Raw genomic sequence first — 7,240 nt, forward strand, 5'->3', positions numbered from 1 at the left:
TGGTGATCTCATATACCAGGTCCTGAAACTGGACTGATTTCTAAGTGCATGAACTTAACTTGGACATAAGCTTGTGACGAAGGTTTAAAGTCTGGGTGTCCCCCCAATTTCATATTTCTTTAGAAATCCTTTTCATTAGTACCCCTTCCCTTGGATTCTAGGAGATCCCTTTATTCTGTGGGCCCCCAAGGATGAAGCACCTCTTAAAACTTAAGTGTAGGGAATGTATACTGAACTTCTTTTTTTATTTTATTTTATATTTTTTAACATTTAATAATATTTATTTTTTAGAAAAGTTAACATGGTTACATGATTCATGCTCTTACTTTCCCCTTCACCCTCTCTCTCTCTCTCCCCCCCTCCCCCATAGCCGATGTGCATTTCCACTGATTTTAACGTGTGTCATTGATCAAGACCTATTTCCAAATTGTTGATAGTTGCATTGGTGTGGTAGTTTTGGGTCTACATCCCCAATCATGTCCGCCTCAACCCATGTGTTCAAGCAGTTTCTTTTCTTCTGTGTTTCCTCTCCTGCAGTCCTTCCTCTGAATGTGGTGTTATGATGATAATAACAGATAATTTGGAGAAGCAGATAATATGTCAGGGCCAATATTAGAGCTTCAAGTCAAGAGCCACAGATTGACAGCCTTCAGTGAGGAAAGGAGGGGCTAAATACTCCTGGCTCTCAAACCCCTCCCCCCTAAACAGTTGCTGGTTTCAGTTGGTAATGAAGACAGGTTCAGATCCTGGTAAGTTTCTGTTATGGCTGAAACCCCAATGACGTTCCTTTTCTTTAATTTATATTTCTCACAGATTTGATAGATGAGTAAATAGAAGCTAGTTATCTAACTGTTGAGGACAGAGAAGATCTTCTTAAACTGGCAGCAGACAGGATTCAAACTAGATGTCCAGACTGAGTTGTGAGTATCCTCCAAATAATTTTCCGGGCACAGATTTGAAGGTAATGGTTATAATAGGAAATAACAAGGAAAACTAGAGAGGTTAATGAGGGGTTTAGGATAATGAAAGGTGACCCTGAACTGTGAGATTGAAGCTGTCCTTCCCCCCTCCCAGGAGGGGATGAGACACTTAACTAAAATTGGCTCTCTTGCTATTGATGAATATCTACTAAATATTTGTTGTAATGAAGTTGATATAAACTAACCCTACTAAACAGGCTAATCCTTAAATAGTAACTACACTGGCTATGCCACTATGGCTTCTCAAGTGAACCCCCAAGTGTGGAGTAGTAAGCAGGGTGTCTGCTCATTTCAACCTCCACAAAGTAACTGTCTCAAACCCTTCTCAACTGCCCCCTCACCCAAAGTTCTCCAGGGGGGTCCCCTGGAATTCTGGGTGAGGCTGTCCCTGTACCTTTGCAGGGATTCCATGCTTTGCATCTCCACATAACAGTGGGTAGCATTCTTTTCCATAAGTCCCTCAGAATTGTCCTGGGTCATTGCATTGCTGCTAGTAGAGAAGTCCATTACATTCTATTTTACCACAGTGTATTGGTCTCTGTGTTCAATGTTCTTCTGACTCTGCTCCTTCCTTTTGCTCTGCATCAATTCCTGGAGGTCTCTCCAGTTCACATGGAATTCCTCCAGTTTATTATTCCTTTGAGCGCAATAGTATTCCATCACCAGCATATACCATAATTTATACTGAACTTCTTAACAAGAGGGCTGGGTTTCTTTGGAAATTTTTGCTGGAGTATTTTGCTAGAGTGTAAATTCATACAAATCACATCATCCTTCTGAAATAGTTTCCTCATTTGTAAATGGTGACATTTGTAAATGACTTCTGTGACATCAGAAGTCATGTAGTTTAGCAGAAAGGAAAATTCACACACACACTTATATGTACATACATGCACACATACATATATTGGCGATCAAGAAACCCAGTTTTAGGGCTCTATAACTTGCTAAACCTTAGACAAATTGTTTAACTGCTCCTTCTCAATTTCCTCTTCTTTAAAATAGGCTTATGAATAGTGTTTCTGCCTATCTTATAGAGTTCTGCAAGAATTAAGATAATATATGGGAAAATGCTACATAAACCACAAAGTGTTAAAATAGTGCAAGGTATTCTTTATTTTTAAGAAATGAAGGAAAGTAGCTTATGACAGAGAAAGCTCAGTTGATGAAAATAGGAAGGCTGTCCCTTCATAGAAACCTCATGAGAGGAGAGAGAACAGCTGTTCATTTCTGTGAACTTGTAGGGAAAAATAATATAAATATGTCCACTTTGGAGTCATGCACCACCTGTTCCCTTCACTTCATAGGAACCTTTCTTCTCCCTCTCTTCTATTGTTGTTCATTTTTGGCAAGTTAAGAGAACTAGGTAGATTGTCCCTATTTAACAGAGGTATAAGATGAGGTTCAGTTAGATGAAGCATTCTTTAGGATCAATGGCCCACACAAGAATAAAACCAGAAAATTTACCCAAGGCTCTTGGTATTTAGGAAAAGACCAAGCAAATGTCTCTTGTAGTATCTTCCTGATAAGGTGAAGTAAGCCCCTTGAGTCAATGTCTAGGTCATATCTTTCTCTTATATCCCAAGAACCTAGCACAATGTCTTCTTACATGAAGTAGAAGTTTAATGAAAGTATGATGTTATTATTGTTGAGAGTGGAGCCCCATGGAAGGACATCATTAGTTTTGAGAAGATAAAGTTGATATCCCTCACTAGTGTAGTTTTATTGTCTATTTCTTCCTATAACTCATTTAACTTTTCCTTTAAGGATCTGGATGCTATACCATTTGGTACACACATGTTTACTTGATATTCCTTCATTATCTAGGGTACTTTTTAGCAAAATGGAATTTTCCTATTTATTGCTTTTAATTAAGTCTAATTTTTTGCATTTGCTTTGTCTGAGATCATGATCACTACCCTTGCCATTTTTACTTCAGTTGAAGTGTAACAGATTCTTCTTCACCCCCTTATTTTTACTCTGTGAGTGTCTCTCTGTTTCAAGTGTGTTTCTTATTTTTAAAAAATATTATTGTATTCTGGTTTTCAATCCATTCTGTTATATTCTTTCATTTTATGGTTGAATTCATTCCTTTCATATACATAGGTATGGTTATTAACCATATTTCTCTCCATCCTATTTTTCACTCTTTATCCTTCTCACTCTCCCTTTTTACTTTGTCTTTGTCTTTCCTCAAAAGTCTGCTGTGCTTAAATTTTTTTTAATTTAAACCCCTTAACTTCCATCTTAGAATCAATACTAAGTATTACTTCCAAGATAGAAGAGTGATAAGTACTAGGCAATTGGTATTAAGTAACTTACCCAGGGTCACACAGCTAAGAAGTGTCTGAGGTCAGATTTGAACCCAAGACCTCCCCTCTCTAACCTTGGTTCTCTTTCCACTGATTCACTTAGCTGCCTCTCTTATGTACTTTTGACCACTGCCTCCCTTAATCCATCCTCCTTTCTATGAGTCTCCCTATCCTTTTCTTATGCCCTTCCAGTCCTACTTCCCTGTTAGATAAAATAGATTCTTATACCCATCTGAACATATATGCTATTCCCTGTCTGAGAATATTCTAATGAGAATAAGGTTCAAACATTATTTCCCTTCCAATGTAAAAGCTCATCTTAGTATACCTCTTTTATGTGAGATAAATCCCTTCTCTTCTTGTTTCTTCTCTCCATTTCCCTTTCTGTCAATGCATCCCTTTTTCTCACTACTCCATTTTTTTTACATTATCCCATCATAGTCAACTCACATCCATCCCCATCTTCTAATTGCCCTAATAATGATAAAATTCTTAGGAGTTAGAAGTATATTCTTCCATATAGGAATGGAAATAGTTTCACCTTACAGAATCCCTTAAAATTTCTTTCATATGTACCTTTTTATGCTTCTCCCAAGTCTTGTATTTGAAAATCAAATTTTCTATTCAGTTCTGGTCTTAAAATCAAGAATGCTTGAAAGTCTCCTATTTCATTAAATATGTATTTTTTCTCCTGAAGGATTATACTTAATTTTTCTGTGTTGGTATTCTTGGTTGTAATCCTAGCTCCTTGGCCTTCTAGAATATCATATTCCAAGCCCTCTGCTCCTTTAATGTGGTAGCTGCTAAATCTTGTATGAGCCTAACTGTGCTCCTCAGTATTTGAATTGTTTCTTTCTGGTTGCTTGAAATTTTTTTTCTTTGATGTGGGATGTCTGAAATGTAGCTATAATATTACTGGTAGTTATCCTTTTGGGATCTCTTTCAAGTTATGTTCAGTGGATTCTTTAAATTTCTATTTTACCCTCTGGTTCTAGGATATCAGGGTAGTTTTCCTTGATAATTTCTTGAAATAGAACATCTGCATTCTTTTTTGATTATAACTTTCAGAGAGTAACTAATTTTTTTAACCCTTGCCTTCCATCTCAGAATCAATACTGTGCATTGGTTCCAAGACAGAAGAGCAATAAGGGTTAGGTAAAAAGAGTTGTGACTTGTCCAGATGTCACACATCTAGGAAGTGTCTGAGACCAATTTTGAACCTAGGACCTACCATCTCTAGGCCTGGCTCCCAATTTACTGAGCCACCTAGATGCCCATAATATCAATTTCTTAAATAAAATTTGTTCAATTTATTTTCTAGGTCAATTGTTTTTGAAATGGGGTATTTCATATTTTTTTCATTCTTTTGACTTTGTTTTATTATTTCTTAATATCTCAAAGAGACATTAGCTTCCTCTTGCCCAAATCTATTTTTTTAAACCCTTACTTTCCGTCTTGGAGTCAATGTTATGTATTGGCTCCAAGGCAGAAGAGTAGTAAGGGCTAGACAATGGGGGTTAAGTAACTTGTCCAGGGTCACAAAGCTAGGAAATGCCTGAGGCCAGTTTTGAACCTAGGACCTCTCCTCTCTAGTTCTGGTTCTCAATCCACTGAGCCACCCACCTACTCCCTCCAAATCTAATATTTAAGGAATCATTTTCTCTGTTTAGTTTCTGTGTACCTCTTTTTCCATTTGGCCAATTATTTTTTTAAGATGTTATTTTCTTCAGAATTTTTTGTGCCTTTTTTACCAAACTGTTGACTTCTTTTTCCCATAATTTTATTGCATCACTCTCGCTTATCTTCTCAACTTTTTCTCTACCTTTCTTATTTGAGTTTAATAACCCTTTTTGAGCTCTTCCAGGAAATCTTGTTAGGCTTACATCCAAATGCACATTTTTCTTTGAGGTTTTGTTTGTAGCTATTTTGACATTATTGTCTTCTTCAAAGTTTGTGTCTTGATCTTCCCTATCTTTGTGACTTTTTTATGGTTAAAGTCTTTTTTGGTTTTGTTTTTTCATTTTCCAGCCTATTTCTTGACCTTTAATTTTATATTAAAATTGAACTCTGCTTCCTTGGTAGGGGGGGCATTGTACCAAGCTTTACTTTTGTTTTGTTTGATGTTATTTTCAAAGCTATTTCTGGGGGTCTTTAAGTCTTTGGAGCTTTCAAGGTGGCATGACTTAAGGAAAGGGTGTCTAGTCTATACTCCAGTAAGGGACCTTGTTCCCCAATAGCTGAAAATGCTATAGTTCTTTTTGGCCCTAGAACTGTGACTAAGGCCCCTGCTCTCTTATATCTGCAAATGCTAGTATTTCTTTCTGTCTTAGAACTGAGACCAGGGTCCCTACTCCCTTGTGAGAAACCACAACCACTATTCTTCTTCTTCTTAGAACTGTGATTAGGACCTCTACCTGCTGTGGTCACAAGTACTAGTATTCTTCTTCACCCTGGAACTGCCATCCAGAATCGCAAATAGGCAATTTCAACTGGATCCTGAACCCATTGCCAGCAAAGGGTCCTCTCTAATCTCTTTCTGACCAATTCTCCAACCCCCTTGTTGCTTGTAGGCTAAGAACTCCTGAAGCAGCTCTTGCCACTATTTCTATAGCCTCCAAGATCTGCTACTGCTGAAATGGCAGTGGTATTATTGCCGAAGCCTATGCTACACTATGGGCAGACCACCTCAATATCACAGACCTTTCCTGCTGACCTCCTACTTAGGTCTTTGGCAGAAGAAATATCACAACCCAATCTTTTGTTGGCTCTGCCACTTCAGAATTTGATCTGAGAAGTTATTTTAAAGTTGTTTGCTGGGGAATACTGGGCGAGTTCATCTGAGTTGCTACCTCAGACAATTGACATTCCCAAAGCAATTGTCTGCTCATACCACTCTCCTAACTCAAAAAATTTAAGTGGTTTCCTCTTGTCACTATGATAAATACAAAATCATTAGCCTAAGCTTTAAAATAATCCATAATATGGACCATTCCCATCTCTCTTATTTTAGTTCCTATTACTAAAATAGTCAAGCCAGTCTATACACTCTTGACTTTATAAAATGTCCCATCTCCCATATGTATGTCTTTTCACAGGTGCTTTTCTCATGTTTAAAATGCAATCCATCCTCAGTTCCAAGTTTTAGTATTCTTAATTTCATCACTTCATAGTTTGAGGCATATGGGGTATTCAGAGATGACTAATGCCCCTAGCATGAAGACTCGCTGAGCACTTTTCAGAGCTGCTCATCCACCTTTGGCATCCACCTTTTACCCAGCTCTCACTTGTGACTCTAAGAAACTGTAGCATGCACAGCAGCCATACCCTAGGTAAAACCACCTTGGCAAATGGGCTACACCAAATTGAAGGAAACTGAGAAACTTAAAACCCATTGGTAAATTAGTGGGAATGTCTACCCGAAGAATGTGAAGACGTCCACTGGCAGAATGAGTAGATGATAATAATTTGCTCCAAAGGCCATGAAGGCAGCTAAAGCAAGCACTGATGAGCACTTAGAGCTTGGCTAGACATCAAAGAAACAAAGGTCATCCACTGCATCCTGGGCCATCATCAGTCATCTTGACTATTATCTTGAAACTGGACTTAGATGACTCTGGAAAACAGAATGAGGTTGACAGCTCTACAAATCTGCCTCACTTAAATCCAATTCACACAAAAGTCAAGACATCACTGTCTTGATATCATTGGTCCTCTTTCAAAATGAAAGACAAACAACCAAACCAACCAACCTACCACTGATTTGAACTAAATGATAATGTAATAAGAGTGGAGATGGTATTTGAAGGACTTTTTTTTTTTTTTTTTTTGCTCTTTTTGGTGGATTATATAGAGAATGCTTGATAGTCCATGCTGGCTTCTATTTCAACATAATTTATCAGAGTTAGTACAATGGAATGATGAAAAAATTTCTAAATGGCTTCCTGGCCA

The sequence above is a fragment of the Gracilinanus agilis genome, chromosome 3 (assembly GCF_016433145.1).
Source record: "Gracilinanus agilis isolate LMUSP501 chromosome 3, AgileGrace, whole genome shotgun sequence".
In the NCBI taxonomy this organism is placed as follows: domain Eukaryota; kingdom Metazoa; phylum Chordata; class Mammalia; order Didelphimorphia; family Didelphidae; genus Gracilinanus; species Gracilinanus agilis.